At 36.7% G+C, this 15,681-nt stretch overlaps 1 protein-coding gene across 1 annotated transcript in view; it reads right to left on the bottom strand.

The window, feature by feature from the left end:
• S6kII (Ribosomal protein S6 kinase II) overlaps positions 1-15,681 on the bottom strand; it is a 277,023-nt gene that overhangs the window by 246,262 nt on the left and 15,080 nt on the right. The window lies entirely within an intron of this gene.

Here is a 15,681-nt window from a genome sequence, read left to right as displayed (position 1 = left end):
TATACTTAGCTCATCGGCCTGTCTGCCTGTTGGCCAAATCGTTTACCTATCAACTTTCTTGTCTATCTTTCTATCGGAATAAAGTATAAACTTAATCTTTGCGAATGAAATTTCAAGCTCTCTGGGCCCGTGACAAGCTGGGTGTAGGATACTACGTTATATTATCAATTATAGGTACGCTCTGTAAATACTCGAAAAAAATAATGAAATTATCCTGCTCGATAATTGATAACAACGTTATAGCACGTAATCGACATAACGAGCAACAGACGGAGGTAACAAACCTTTCCTACGTCGTGTAAAGTGTAGCTTCTATACGTACACAGTTATACACGATACATTGAAGGAAAAATCACGATAAACGAACCCCCTTAATTCAGCGAGGGTACACTTACTTATGGTACACAACGCGGAAAGGGCACAGGGTACAGCACATTTAAAAAAAAAGGGGAGAAGTACCAGATATAGAAAGTTTTTGAATTTTTCATACGGTTCAACATTCTTATGCGAGAGAGGCAAAACACCTATACCGACGACGAACTTTTCAATCCGCTTGAAAGCGCAAAAATTCTCTCAGGTTTTAATTATTGATGGAAAATTTTCAAGGTTGCATGGAAAAGAATCATTTGTTGGTCGACGAAGAGAACCCAAGTATTACACAGAGAATAGGGATATGGATTAGAAAACTGAACGAGTTGAAGAAAAAAAAACAGAGAGAGTGAGAAAGAGACGGAGGGGGGAGGGGACGAAGAAGAAAACGAAGTAAAAAAGAAAGAAAGAAAGAAAGGGAAAAAAGTAGCAGGAGGGTTGCGAGAAGAAGAAGAAGAAAAAAAAGGTTGATGATATTTCGTTAGCACACAGCACACAGCACACAGCTCACACAACAACAATAGGAAAGAAATAACGAACGGATATCTTGTAAGAATGACGTCATAGTTGCCGCGCTCGACGCTGAGAATTGTGTTGGAAACCCTTCGACTCGTCGCCGCGTCCGTATCGCTCGGCAACATTCATAAATTACAGGCATAAATCCCTTCGCTGGCCGGTCGCTCGTCGTGTCTTTCTTTTTGCCAACGTGTATCTTTCTCTGTCTTGGGCTGCGCTCTGCGTTATGAATGAATTTATACCTTACGCTTACGCTGCAACAACGTTGTTGGCCCGAATAAAAACGAACACGAAAAGAACGTCGAGCGACGAGCGACCGAGTAAGCGAAGGCCGGGAAAGGAAAGGCGGCGGCCAACCGTCGCAAAGGCCGCGGTAACCGGGGCAATAATGACGTAATCGTAAAACTCCATTGCGAAAAACGACGACGACGACGTTGCTGAGTTCGCTTTAAATCGTACTTATGAATGAAACTCTTGTACTACACACTACACAGTATACACATGCATACACTTCTTACCCTTATGTATAGACTATACCATACACCCTATATCGTCGTCGTGGTCGTATCGAGGTTGAATATGTTCACTTGTCTATTTGCCATTTTTATCCTATGCAGTGGCCAGGTAGGTATCTTCTATGTATATGTACATAGCTACCTACCCAGTACCTACGTCTACGTATAAACCAGCGTGTACTTCCATTTTATTTGCATATAAATACGCATGCATAAGTACTTATTTATGCACTCGTAAATTTCGGCAGCTTTCATGGTGAACCATTTTCCCTCTTTTTCTAACCCACTAAACGTTGCAGAATCGATTCAACGCGATTTTCATCATTCCACGCACATAATATCGTATCAAGATTTGCGCCATCTAACAAAATATCTACAGACTGTGGTATATGGCGTGTGGGGGGGGGGCGCTGCTAAAATTCAGCTCAACAGAGGCGTCGCTTTGGCGGCACAATACACGCTCAGTCATTCAAGATGAAATTTTGGTGCAGTAAAAAATCACTTCAAGAAAAAATCGTCTACGGTCTTCTAACCTATGTCAGTCCATTAGTCAGCTTGTACCGAGCTCCTCCCAATATAAATTCGTAAAGAAATTTAGGTAAAAGGAATGAATCGATTTACAAAAAACTGCTTATCAGTATTTCGGCAAAAATATCCGGTTAGGTATTCGTCCAAAACACGCGAGGTAGTGATTTCCCAGAAATTACCAACCATATTTATCAATATCCACCGAGAATTACCAAACATTTACCACAAATTACAACAAATTTACCAGAAATTACCAGTTATTTACCGAAAAATTGCCAATAATTTACATACAAAAAATTACCAGCAGTTCACCAAAAATTACCCGCAATTCGCTGGAAATTATCAAATTTTACCACTTAGGTATTTACCAAAAATTCCCAATAATTTACCAGAGAACAACAGTAATTTACTGATTTAATTAAGATTACCAAAAATTACCTGTAATTGAACAAAAGTTACCAAATTTGGCCAGTAATTTATTCCAGAAATTACCAGTAATTTACATTTACCAAAAATTACCGGTAATTTACCAGAAATTACCAGTGATTTACCAGAAATTACCAGTAATTTACCAAAAATTACCAGTGGTTTACCAAAAATTACCCGTAATTTACCAGAAATTACCAGTAATTTACCAAAAATTACCAGTAATTTACCAAAAATTACCAGTAATTTACCAAAAATTACCAGTAATTTACCAAAAATTACCAGTAATTTACCAAAAATTACCAGTAATTTACCAAAAATTACCAGTAATTTACCAAAAATTACAAAAAAAATTGATCAGTTATTTACCAAAAATTGACAAGAATTTACTACAAATTTCCAGAAATTACTCTACTACCAATAGGTAATTTGCCTGAAATAAACCTAAAATTACCCGTAAAAAAAGAAATCACTAAATACCAGTTGGGTTTTTTCCAAAAATTGCCAATAATTTATCAGAGATCAACAGTAATTTACCCAAGATTATCAAAAATTTTCCAATAATTACCAGAAGTTTACTAGAAATTACCAGTAATTCACCAGAAATTACCGGTAATTAATCAGGTATTATGCCTACCGGCTGTGTACCAAAACTAGGGAGTAATTTTTCAAATTTACCAGTAAAAAACTGTAATTCGCCTAAAACAAGTAATTACAACCCCCCCTCCAAAAAAAATAAATAGAAAATCTACAGAAGACGTGATTTTAGGACCTAGACATAACTTTTTCAAGTTTTTAAAAATCCAACATCATAGGTAGTTGGGTACCTAATTGATTATGAAAAATAAGTACGTACAACGCGTTTTCTACGATTTTGAAAATTTTGGAGACCCACCCCCTCACTTACAGTCTCCCAAGCAATGTTACCCCTGCTCTCCCACCCCCTTCAAAATCACAAAACACAGGCTTTAGTATTTGACAAAAAAAATTCCCAACTGGGAGGGCTTCATACCAGAGGACCGATACTGTCTGATGATCGAGGGAGGTTTTTCTTGAAAAACTGGTTGTTCCGAACGATTTTGACCTGGGAAACGAAATTTAAAAACGTCCAAAAATTTAGACAAACCTCAAATTCGTATTTTTTAACATTTTTTGAGGGGTAGAGGAGAGGTTTTAGATACATTACTGAACTAATAATGTTTTTTAATGGGGGGGGGGAGCAAAAAAGGTTTTATTTTTTTAAAAAGAGTCGTATAGACGTATTTTGACGCAGAAATTGAGATTTTTCAGTTGAAAAATCTCCAATTTTGATTCATTCCATTTCTTTCCACTTTGAGGTGCTCAAATAGTTATAGGTATGTACACTAAAAAGGACAAAAACCACTTCGAAGGTTGTAAGAAGTATTTTTTTGAAAACAGGATTCCAAATTTCACTGCTTTCTTGCACCATTACGGCACAAACGTTGCCAAAAAAAATGTAGGTAGGTACTAGGTAGGTACAAAAGAACTTGAATTTTTTAGGTAGGTACCTAAACTATACCTATCTAGGATCCCTTTAACGTGATTTCATAATTATTTACTCGTACTTTAAAACAGCTGACAGAAGATCGACAATCAACCTATGAAGAAAAAAATTTCCCAAACAGCCCAATTGCTGCGATGCCGTAATATGTAAAATAGACGATTCTTTCAATCAATCAGCAATACATACATACTTATTTGACTTACTATACTATCGCGTTTTCTCATATGATTAAAATTTGTACTAACCTGAAACAAACAAAAAACAAATAAACTGTCAATTAATGGGTTGACAATCATCTCAAACAGAACATAAATTTAAAATTCAAATCTAATTTATATAATGCACCCACATAACGCAAATGACAAAACGAAAGAACATCCTTTAGATTGATTTGGGCGGGTTACGATGACCTGATTATTGCAAAAAAATATTCAATATGAAATTATACCTTTGCTATTTGGAATAAAATTTTAAAAAAAAGGTGATTTTGTAGTTGGTTACCTCTCATAAATACGTATACCTATTTCAGGAGGAAAACCATCGAGTTTGAACCAAAAGAGGATGGTGAAGGGTAACTTTAGAATTCAACACCGAAATTTCAAATAAAAGGTTCAACACATCCTAAAATAAAAAAATAAAAATTTGAAGTCACTCTGAAATATACTAGCTATGTATGAAATTGAAAATCCATCGCAGCCCAAACTAGGTCATACGTAAAAACATTTACACACCAGATGGATGGAAGGGTTCTGATCATCCTCGTGATTATTTCCTCGGTCATTTTTACTTTTTGGGTGCAATTTTTATTTCATCAAAGAACGCAACCGATACGATCAGCGAATAATTTTTTACACAATAGGTAGGTTGAAAAGTTCACCGCTTCGTGTTGCCGTTTAAATTTCATCCATGTTTACAATAATATTTTTGTCGAGAAACGGACACAGGCGCGAGGGCGAGAGGGCGAAGCTGGATACGCCGTACGCCGTACGCGATGCTTTTCAACCAACCGCGACCTTTTATACTCTCGCTAAATTATACTCGAAGGAGGAATATGTAAATTTATTATAATTGCTCGTCGTATTCGTTATCCTCTTCTGACATAGCGTCGTGCCTCTGCCATAAAATACGACCCGATGGTGGCTTTTGGCTCGCGCTAAGCTAAACGCTGCCGCGTGGCGTGGCCACCGATGACGCGCGTTTGGCCCGCCACAATAATATTCGTACCGATACTCTTTTCCTTCCTGCGTTTGCACCACGCAAAATGACACACATTTCCGTCGACCCATCTTATCGCTAGGTAGAGATACCTCTCTCTACCTTTACCCAATATGACCATTTTCCTCGTCGTTGCTCGTGCAATTACGCAAGAGTACGTTCGAATAGCGACCTTTCTTTTCAATTTTCACCAAAGTCTATCTGCATTAATTAATGATACCCGAATAGCCGCCACACAGGGGGCCATTCGATTCCTCTCCTACAGTTGTTGCAAAATCAACATTTCATCGGGGAATTGTGCTTTGAATTCGGATAATTGAGATTTCACTCGAAAGATTACCCGGTAGTAGGCACCTAAATGGGAAAATTTTCAATTTATTCAGTTAGAAAACTAGATAGGTACACCAAAGCAAACAGCACGTTTTATCTTGCTCTCCACCATTTAGCATAGGTCTTCCGAGCCTTTTCTTTGGAAAAAATTTATTCGAAGATTTTTAATCGATTTCAAACCATCCCAAAAATGATTCAATTTTCAACTCATAACAGTACCATGGAACATCAACTGATAAATTTCGAAAATTTTTACGACATTCTCGATTATAAAAATCGTTGATTCCATTTTTTTTCTTCAAAATATTTTACTTTCTACTTAGATCAAAAACAGGCCAACATTTTGAAAAATTCTGAAAAGTCGAGTGACATATTCAATGGTATGTTTTCGAAGTCGCTGAGTACGAATATAGCCATTGCCCTATTTTGTGGTCCTAACCCCACAAAGCTCTCCCATTCCCCCTGTAAGCTGGCTTTTCCCAAATTTTGTCGGCCTTTTTCTCGAACAATAACCGAAACACCAGACTCCTTATCGCACACAGCACAAATCATTTTAAATTTAAAAAAAAACATCACACAAAAAACATTTTTTTAAAAATCACAAACTTTGAATTTTTTATGTTTTCTTTCATAAAAAAAATCATTTCATTTTTTTGTTTTCCCTTGGTATTGCCAATAATGAAGAAAATTGAAAACTTCCCAGGGCAGAAATCAAAATGAAATCATTGAGATAGGCAAGAAGATTGACATCTTACTTACTAAAGACATGGAGGATAATTGTATGGTGCATTGGTGGGTCGTGTGAAGAGTAAAATGAGTGAGATAATAAAAATGAGTCCATGATCTTGTTTTCAACGATCTTGAAAATATAATATTCGATATCTATATATTATACGATTTCTGGCAACTTTTCAAAATTTTGACCTTTGTTTGGGGCACAGAGGGGCTTTGAGGGGGTGGGCCCAAAAATAAGTTCATATTCGTATTCAGCGACTTTGAAAACATACCATTCGATATATCACTCGACTTTTCGCGATTTCTCAAAATTTTGACCCCTTTTTTGAGGCACAGAAGGGCTTTGAGGGGTTGGACGCCAAAAATAAGTTCATGTTCGCACTCAGCGACCTCGAAAATATACCATTCGATATATCACTCAAATTTTCAAAATTTTTCAAAATTTTGACCTCCTTTTTGGGGCACAGAAGGGGCTTTGAGGGATTGGGCCCAGAAAATAAGTTCATATTCGTATTCCGCGACCTCGAAAACATACTCTTCGATATATCGCACGTCCAGATTCGTTTTTCGAATACATGATTCAGTTGTGTGTTACTTGAAAAATCAAGCACCCCCCCCCCCATCAACCCACGGGGAGGGTTGAAGACCAATCAGTGATGGTTTGATTAGTAGTTGGGTGAGTAGACTTTGTAAAAAAAATTTGAGCGAAAACGAATGATATTAAGTGGTAACTTTGATTAATTTATTGGACTGACATTTTTTGAAACACCTACCCTTTCCACCCCTTTTTTTGGGCACCCCCTTGAGGGATGGGTATCGAGAGTAGTACCAAATTATCGAGAATTTGAAGGGGAACATTTTTTGTCATGGTAGTTTTTCTCGTAAACCTAATATTTACGGAGTAAAATGCAAAAAACGTAAATCGCAACCGGTTTTAGCCACCTAAAAAAATTAGCTCCAGGGGTGAGAGGGTCCATCTGAACACATTCCCGAAGAAAAAATTGATGTGCCAATTTTTTCCTTTTCGCCCTCACTTTTTAAGTTATTTTCCCGCTCTAACTCTGCTCATCACAAAAAAACTCAATTTTTTGGTGTTTTTGAGGTAAAAGTTTTTATTAAGTAAAAAAAAAAAAAAAAAAAACATTCAAGATCATACGAATACTAAAATCGACTCGAACCACCCGAAAATCCCTACTTCGACACCAACGCCGAATTTTTCGAAATTTCATGTTTTGCATCCCCCCTCCTTCTTTGAGGGTTCATTTCGAGGTTATAAGGGGAATATGAACGCTAAAATTCACTTCAGCGACCCAAAAAAACCCTGTTTTTGACAAATTCTCGCTTTTTTGACCAAAATTACGAAAAAGTAACTTTTTATGTCAGCTTTTTGTTGACATTGTCAAAGCCTTGCTTCTTTCCAAAAATTGGCAAAAAGTTTTCACATTTTCATAAATTTACAAAATAATTTGCTATTTAGCAAAATAGCTAAGAATATTGTCGTTTTTCAAAAAAAAAAAATATTTCTTCCAAAAATTATCCAACAATCTTGACCCTTTTTTTGCCAAAAATTGCTCAAATTTGCCAAAGTCTCGCTTTTTGATCTAAAAAAAAAATGTTTTTTTTTTGCCAGAAATTGCGAAAGTTTGCATTTCTTTGCCAAAAATTGTAGAAAAGTCTCGCTTTATGTACTAAAAAGTTGCAAAATATGTAGTTCCACTTTTTGAAATTAGAAATATTTATTTTGGTAAGTTTTCTCTAAAATTTTTTTTTTTTTAATAATCGAGTACGAGCCCACTAATCGAGCTAGATGAATTGACAGCATTTTACGAGTGAAATGTCTCAAACCGTATGTTTTACACCAAATTGAAAGAAATAGCTAAACAGTCTTATCTGAAAGTTGATAGGAACATATGACTAACCCTTGCGCAATAACAACCCAAAATCGAACAAAGAAACCGATAACACCTGACACCTGGCTAGATGATTTAACAATGGATAAGAGCAGCCGTCTTATGCCATGCAAAAATTCTGCTTTTGTGCACCACCGATGACGTAAGGGGGATTGAAAATGATTCACTTCAACTCTTCCCTAGCTGTCACACGACTCGTGAATTTACAAAAAAAGAAATCGTAAGATTTTCAAAATTTTCATTGTATTGAATAGTGGAAAGGTTAAATTTTGGATGACCTTGTAAAGTTTTACAAAAAATGATAATTTTTTCGTAATAGACCTTGGATGGAATGACTAACTGTTCTAAAATAACTTTTTTTTTCAAATGAAAATCCTCACCGTCGATTTCTTCATTTTTGACCAATTTTTTTTTTGATTTGATAATTGTGTACGTCACTCCCACATTTGTGATTGTCACAACTTGAGCGAAAAATCATTTTCTATCCTTACTCAAAATTTGGGATTTTGGCTTCAAAAACTTCTGACAAGATATTTTATTCAAAATTTTCGTACCTATCTCTACGTTGAAAATTTATTTTTGAAATTGAAACAGAAAAAATGTCCAATTTCAGAATTTCCTCAAATTCCAAAAGGAATTTTCGATTGAACCTTAATTTTTTTTTAAAAATCTGATGAACGAAGTTATACTCCTTCCCATATTATGGAATTTTTTAAATTTTCATTCGTCAGATTTTTCTCGAATCTCAAAATGGCTGAATATAGTGCAGTATTCGCGGCAAACGAGTATGAAATTCTTGCAACATCCGATCTATTTTTTTTAATTTTTTGAATCAACCCTTCTGTACAATGATAATTGATATCATATAATTTGGGCAAAATTTGACGAAATAAATGAATAATTGGAAACGTTTTCAAACTCGTTAGCACGGTATTTGGAAAATCTTGGTACAAAATGACATAGTTCGTTAACCTTTGCCAACGTTATTCCTCACACGGAAAAACATTTGCGATATTAGTCGACGACGACGGTGAAGATCGAGTAGGCAACATCAATCATTAAACTTGCTGTTTTGGTAAAATAGGACGATACACCCACATTGTCGAAAAAAAAAAACAAAAAAACTGTCCCCTGTGAAGAGTACTTTGACACCTGATCGTAATTCAATAAAAAATATTACAGAATGAACCATTCACGAATTAGGTACTCGACGAAGTAAACATACTCGTACGGATGTTGCGAAAAACACCATAAATTTGCATGTTCGATATGTTGTGACGATGGCGTGAATTTTTTTTAGAGAATGTTTCGAAGTATCTTTAAGTAGCCATTTGTGTCTGTTATGTGGTTTATTTCTTCATTAGTATGGTCTTGGAACTTGGACTCGTACACCTACAGCCAATGTGGATGAACTTGGAATAGCTGTACGTGTACATCTATGTGCATACGACTTAGAAATACTGGTACCTACTGGTATACTGGTAGGTAGCTGTAGCTGGGTACGTCGAGTATGCAGATGTTTGGTGCTACGCACGTGGCTCTTCAACCAGACGTGATGAATATTTGACAAGATGAAAATCTCGTTCGATTGTCTCGGCTGCAGAACCGAGTGGAAATATGTACATACGTGTGTCGATGTCGCACGAATGATGTTTACTCAAGGAATGGTGTGTGTACTGTACTCGTAGGAGCTTTTGCTCGATGAAAAATGCATACCTAATTGCCGGCTCGCGTCTTACAAAAGCATTCGAATTCGAATTCGGATTCGCGTTCTTCGGTGTTCGCGTTCGCGACAATGATGAAATTTTAATCTCGCTCGCGGCTTCTATACGCTGCTGCTTTTCTTTCTCGCTGCTCTGCTCGGCTCTACTCCCATTTCCGCATTCGCGTGTGTTGAACAGGTAAGCGATATTTTATTGTAAAGAGGCATCCGCCTCGCCGGCGGCGCTGCTTATGAAAAGAGAGATAGCATACGCCAACTGTTGCACCTCCGCAGAGAATACCGGTGACAAGTTTTATATTTATCGCGTTACATTACGACACAAAAAGGCCCACCGGTGTTTGTTTTCTCTTTAGCTTTATTTTGCTATGCTTAAGCGGTAAGCGCTCGTTGATCGAATGGCAAAATCTGCGGTAATTTATCTTACGTCGCATCGCGCGTCGGCCTAGTTCATTTCTTGCTTTTTGCGGCTCTATGCCGATGCCGATGCCGGCGCGCCCACTACCCGTCGCCCAAATACCTTTTAATTATCTTTTCGCCGAATATCTTACTCGTATTATAATCGGATAGAGTAAAGATGATTTGCATGAAATTTACCCTCAACCACGTAAATACGACTATACCACTCCACCGATGTCGGCTCTTTTCACCTTAGCCTATTCTATGGCTCTCCTTCTGTGTCGGTTTTCGCTATTCTTACGTCAACTATGAGCAAATTTATACCTTTAATAAGCCTAACCCATCATCACTCTCTCGCTCTATACTCGATATAAACTCTTCAATTTCAATATACCGTTCGTAATAAAATGAAATCTAATTTTACTGTTACGCGTAGGTGTACAAATACTCGTACCCTTAACCTTTAAAAACAAACATCATCAAACCGCAACCACACAACTTTCAAGAAAACACCGACACCGCAGCCAAAATGCAGCACTTGCGTATACCTACAAGCGAGATGTGTAAGTACGAGTACCTAGTACGTACAGTGATGAAGTAATAGGGTGGATCGTGAAAAACAACGTGTTTAGGGATTTTGGGCAAATTTAGCGAAGAGACCTTTATTTTGAGTTGGAAGTCATTCGGAAAGAAATCTAGACACGGAGGGGTCTCCGAAGGGAAGATTTGAATCCTTAAAATAAGGGCATTTTTGTAAAAGTCGTGGTCCTTAATTCGGAACCTTTAAATTGAAAATCGGGACTTTGTTTATATATGTATTTTTAGAATTGTTAAGTACTCGTTAAAGTATTCCGATTCGAAAAAAAAAAAATAGCTTCGTATCTGTCGTAGGAGTAAAATGAAAATTGGGAAAACTTTTCAAGTTTGTTTTGTACTCGTATTAGATTTGGAGGGTCGAGGAAGGGTCATTCCATGTCAATTCGACCAAAAAAGCGCGATTTTGAAAGTCATGTCTTTCAATTTCGCTCAATTTTTTTTTACAATATCTACCCACCCAGTAAGTAAGAAAGCCGCAATCAGTTTGGTCCCAGCCACCTCAGGGGTCGGGTGGGGGAGGCTTCCATTATTTTCACATTGTCTCGAGGTACTCAACTTCAGCAGCGCATTCCTCCAAAACTATGAAACTTTGTTCAAAATTGATTTCACAGTTCAAAAAGGCATTAAATTTCGATCTTTTTAAGCATTTTGAAAATTTCAATATAGCGCTGTAAGTGGGAGCTACCATTTAAAATTCTGAACAAATTTCCATAAATGCACCTTTTGATGTTTTTTTGAAATATGTAAGTTTCGAGATGGGATCTCTTGATAGAAGGGGAACACTCCCACTCCCAATTTTGGGCAAAACTTTAGAAAAAAGATCTGGGGCATGTGATACATCGAATTGTATGTTTTTGATAACGCTGAACACGAATATGACGTTAAATTTTTGATTGGGCCCATCCACGGCCCCCAGCACCTCCCCGAATGGGGTAAAGGTTCAGAATAGTTTTTTTTTTCGTGCTACACATCAAATATGTAGTATGTTTTTGGCAACGCTGAACACAAATATGACGTCAGATTTTTGGTTGGTTCTTATCTACGGCCCCCAACAATTTTTTTGGACTTTTACCAATGGGGGGAGGCTCTCGGAGCCATGGGTGAGGTCAATTTAAAAAACTAAAGCTATATATATTCGTGTTCAGCGATATCGAAAACATACTATTTCATGTGTCACACGATTGAAACCATTTTTTTTTAGATTACCCCCCCCCCCTATGGGGAGGTGCTGGGGGCCGTGAATGGGGCCCAATCAAAAATCTAACGTCATATTCGCGTTCAGCGTTATCAAAAACATACAATTCGATGTATCACATGCCCCAGATTTTTTTCTAAAGTTTTGTCCAAAATTGGGGGTGGGGGTGCTCCCCTTCCATTAAGAGATACCATCTCGAAACCTACATATACCTACATATTTCAAAAAAACATCAAAAGGTGCATCTATGGAAATTTTTTCAGAATTTTAAATGGTAGCTCCCACTCACAGCGCTATTTTGAAATTTTCAAAATGCTTAAAAAGTTCAAAATTTAATGCTCTTTTGAACTGTGAAATCAATTTTGATCAAAGTAGGGGTAACGGCCCAATTTTTTTTACCCTCTTTAGTTTTTTTTAACCCCCAAGAATTTTCTGAAAAATAAGCCACCAAAGTCATGAATCAATTTGAAAAACCATACCAACATGTTTTGTGGTTCTTTTGGAACACAATGCCCTTGAAAAACTGCATTTTCCATTTAATCTTCATGGTTCAGGGGACTTTGAAAAATGTGATGTGAATTTTAGTCGATTTTCTTAACAAAATTTTAAAAAAGTGTGTTTTGATTTTAAGGATTGGACGCACTAATTTCCATCAAAATGAGTTCGTGAGTACATCGCTGAATTCTACACACTCTGGTCTATTAGATGAGCTGGTTAGTTTTCATCGAAATTGTTTTCTATAAAAATTTTTAGAGGGGGTAAAAAAATAGGGAACGATTTAAGCCCAGTTTTCTATTTTTTTACCGGGTAAAAAAATAGAAAATCCATATTAATTTTTGTTCTTCAATTTTTTTACCCCCCACTATTTTCAGAATTTTTGCTCGCTGAAGACCGTTTAAAGGCGTGATACCAATTTTATTCATTTTTGAGGAAGTTTTGAATGTACGGCTCTGAACTTTTGTAAATAATATTGTCCAAAAAACACTTTCTACAGTTGATTACATCAATGTAAACAATCAACCAAAAAAATTGAATAAATGATTGATACCCCTCTAATATAGGTTGTCTATGAAAGCAAACAAAACAAAAACGGGTACAAAATTGAAGACCTCAAGTATAGCAGGGTAATTCTCAGAAAAAGGTAAAATTCGTGTACATGGCAAATTTCTCAACGGTTTTAGCATGAATTTTTTTTTTTTTTTTTTGGTCCATTCAAGAATGGCCCCGCACACATTTCACACATGGTATTGAGGTTTTTAGACCCTCCTTTCATTGGTGTACATTTGATTTTATACCCCAAATGTCCTTCGACTTGGCTGTCACACATTATGTTTTTGAAAATGAATGTTATAAAGTGTCATGAACTTCATTTTTTTTTGGAAAAATTGACACATTCTCATTATCATAGAACATGAAGGTCTCTTATTGTGCAAATTGCAATTGCAATAAGTCTATAGGAAGCTCACAATTCACATTTGAAAACTGTCACACACTTTTTGCGCAAATTTTCGAGCAATTTTCAATTATTTTTGGTAGCTTCCCAATCCAACATTTTTTTCTGGTGAGTGGCTGCACTGGTTCACTGTTCTCATAGAAATGTTATCCCGCACCGTTCTTTTTAAAAACTACATTACAGCTCGTTCTGATCGTACTTATCTGTGAAGTTTTGATATTTCGCAAAATCTGTGTCCTTCGGCTTGGTGTTTTCATTTACGCCAATGAACCCGCCAAAACCAATAATTGAGCACGGGGAGTTATTGTACATGATAAGTACACATTTATTACGTGTTAAAAATCGAATAATGTCCAGTAGGTAAGGCTAGAAACGAAAAAACGTTGAGATTGTCCTTCGGCTTGTCCAGCGCCCATTTGTCCTTCGACTTGGCCAAATTTCAGACAGCTGTACTTTTATCGCGCTAGTCGACATACTACACGATAAAACAAGCAAAATTTGACATTTTCTCCCTCCCCACACTTCACCTCTACCCCTACCAAAAAAATAAGTCCAGATTCGAACTCTGCGGCCTGAAAAACATAAATCAACATATTACACGATAATATAAGCAAAATTTGACATTTTCCCCCTCCCCACGCCTCACCTTCCACCTCTACAAAAAAAATAACTCCAGATTCGAATTCTACGACCTTGAAAACATGTCAATCGACATATTACACATCGATGAGGGTCGAATTCTAATTATCGGCGTTTTAGGGGGGCCGGGGTCCACAGTGGGGGGGATTGAATTGAGGCCAACACTAGAAAAGGGATCTGGGACACATATACAAATGATTCCCACTTGAAATTTTCCAAAAAAATGATTTTCGTTTTTCAAAATTATGCATATCAAAATCGACCCTTTTTCTGAGAATTACCCAGCAGTAACATGGAAACAGAAAATTGTAGCAGGAACTTTCACAGCAATTTTTTACCATCTATATCCGCAAAAAATTTCCAAAAAAATAGTTTCTTGTGAAAAAAAATGCGTTCATCTGGTGGTCCAGGCATTTTAGAGTCCAAAAATACGTGTATTAAATTTTTTTGTTGAAAATTTGCACAAATAATCTTTATAAATTCTCAATTTTATTCTCAATGTTTTCAAGCAATGAATACACTAATGATAACGGAAAGGTCACTTTTTGGCATGATTAATTAATAATTTGTCAGGAAACGTTGAATCTATGTTGTTACTATTGAAAACACAGAAAAAATTGGGGGGTGAAAAAAATAGCGAATGGGGGTAAAAAAAATTGCGAACTCGTTTTTTTGCAAAAAAAAAATTTCTGGCGAACCTAATGAAATTAAACTTTTGGCAAACACTGAATCTTGTCAACGAATGTTTGCTGATTTCAATGCACTTCTCAGTTTTTCTCTAGCTTCATTAGGTCAGAAGAATTTTCAAGATATGTCCTTAGGGGGGTAAAAAAATAGGGCCGTTACCCCTATCATAGTTGTGGAGGAATGCGCTGCTGAAGTTGAGTACCTCGAGATAATGTGAAAATAATGGAAGCCCTCCCACCTGCCCCCTGATGGGGCTGGGACCAAACTGATAGCGGGTTTCTTACTTACTGGGTGGGTAGATATTGTAAAAAAAATTCGAGCGAAATTGAAAGACATGACTCAAAAACGTTGGTCGAATTGACATGGAATGACTCGGAAGCGATGAACAAGCGTATTAATTTATTAGCAAATAAATGGAGAAACCATTTCAATTACTGATTTCAAATCTCCCTTACATTTTCTTCGAAACAATCAAATCTCGAAAACAAAAGCTCAACCAGCCTCGAGCCTTACGTATAAAATAATACAACCCTTCAAAGTTCGACTATTTTGCAAGGAATGGCAAATTCGTAAAAATGGAGGAGCTTGTCCACCCTCCTCCCACTCGCCGGAGAGTTGAGTTCCTGTAATACATATTTTTGGTTCCAGTTTGTACGAAATGAAGTTTGAAGGCGTGTTATTTTACAAGTACGTTAATAGAATTGCATACTCAGTTTGCCGTAAATACAGCGCGAGAATTACTCGTATTTACGGTGAACCGAGTATGCGATTCATTCGACAGCTACGAGTATTTTCATGTAAGTAAATTTCTTGCTAATTATGAAGGCTCATTATTTCAAGATAATTATGTAGATTGAACTTGTGGCAAATCTGTTGACAGAGTTCAAAAATTTCGAAAAAGTTACTGCGAGCACGATTTTTT

This window comes from Planococcus citri, chromosome 5 (genome assembly GCF_950023065.1).
Source record: "Planococcus citri chromosome 5, ihPlaCitr1.1, whole genome shotgun sequence".
Classification (NCBI taxonomy): domain Eukaryota; kingdom Metazoa; phylum Arthropoda; class Insecta; order Hemiptera; family Pseudococcidae; genus Planococcus; species Planococcus citri.
This window is presented reverse-complemented; position numbering and strand designations above follow the sequence as displayed.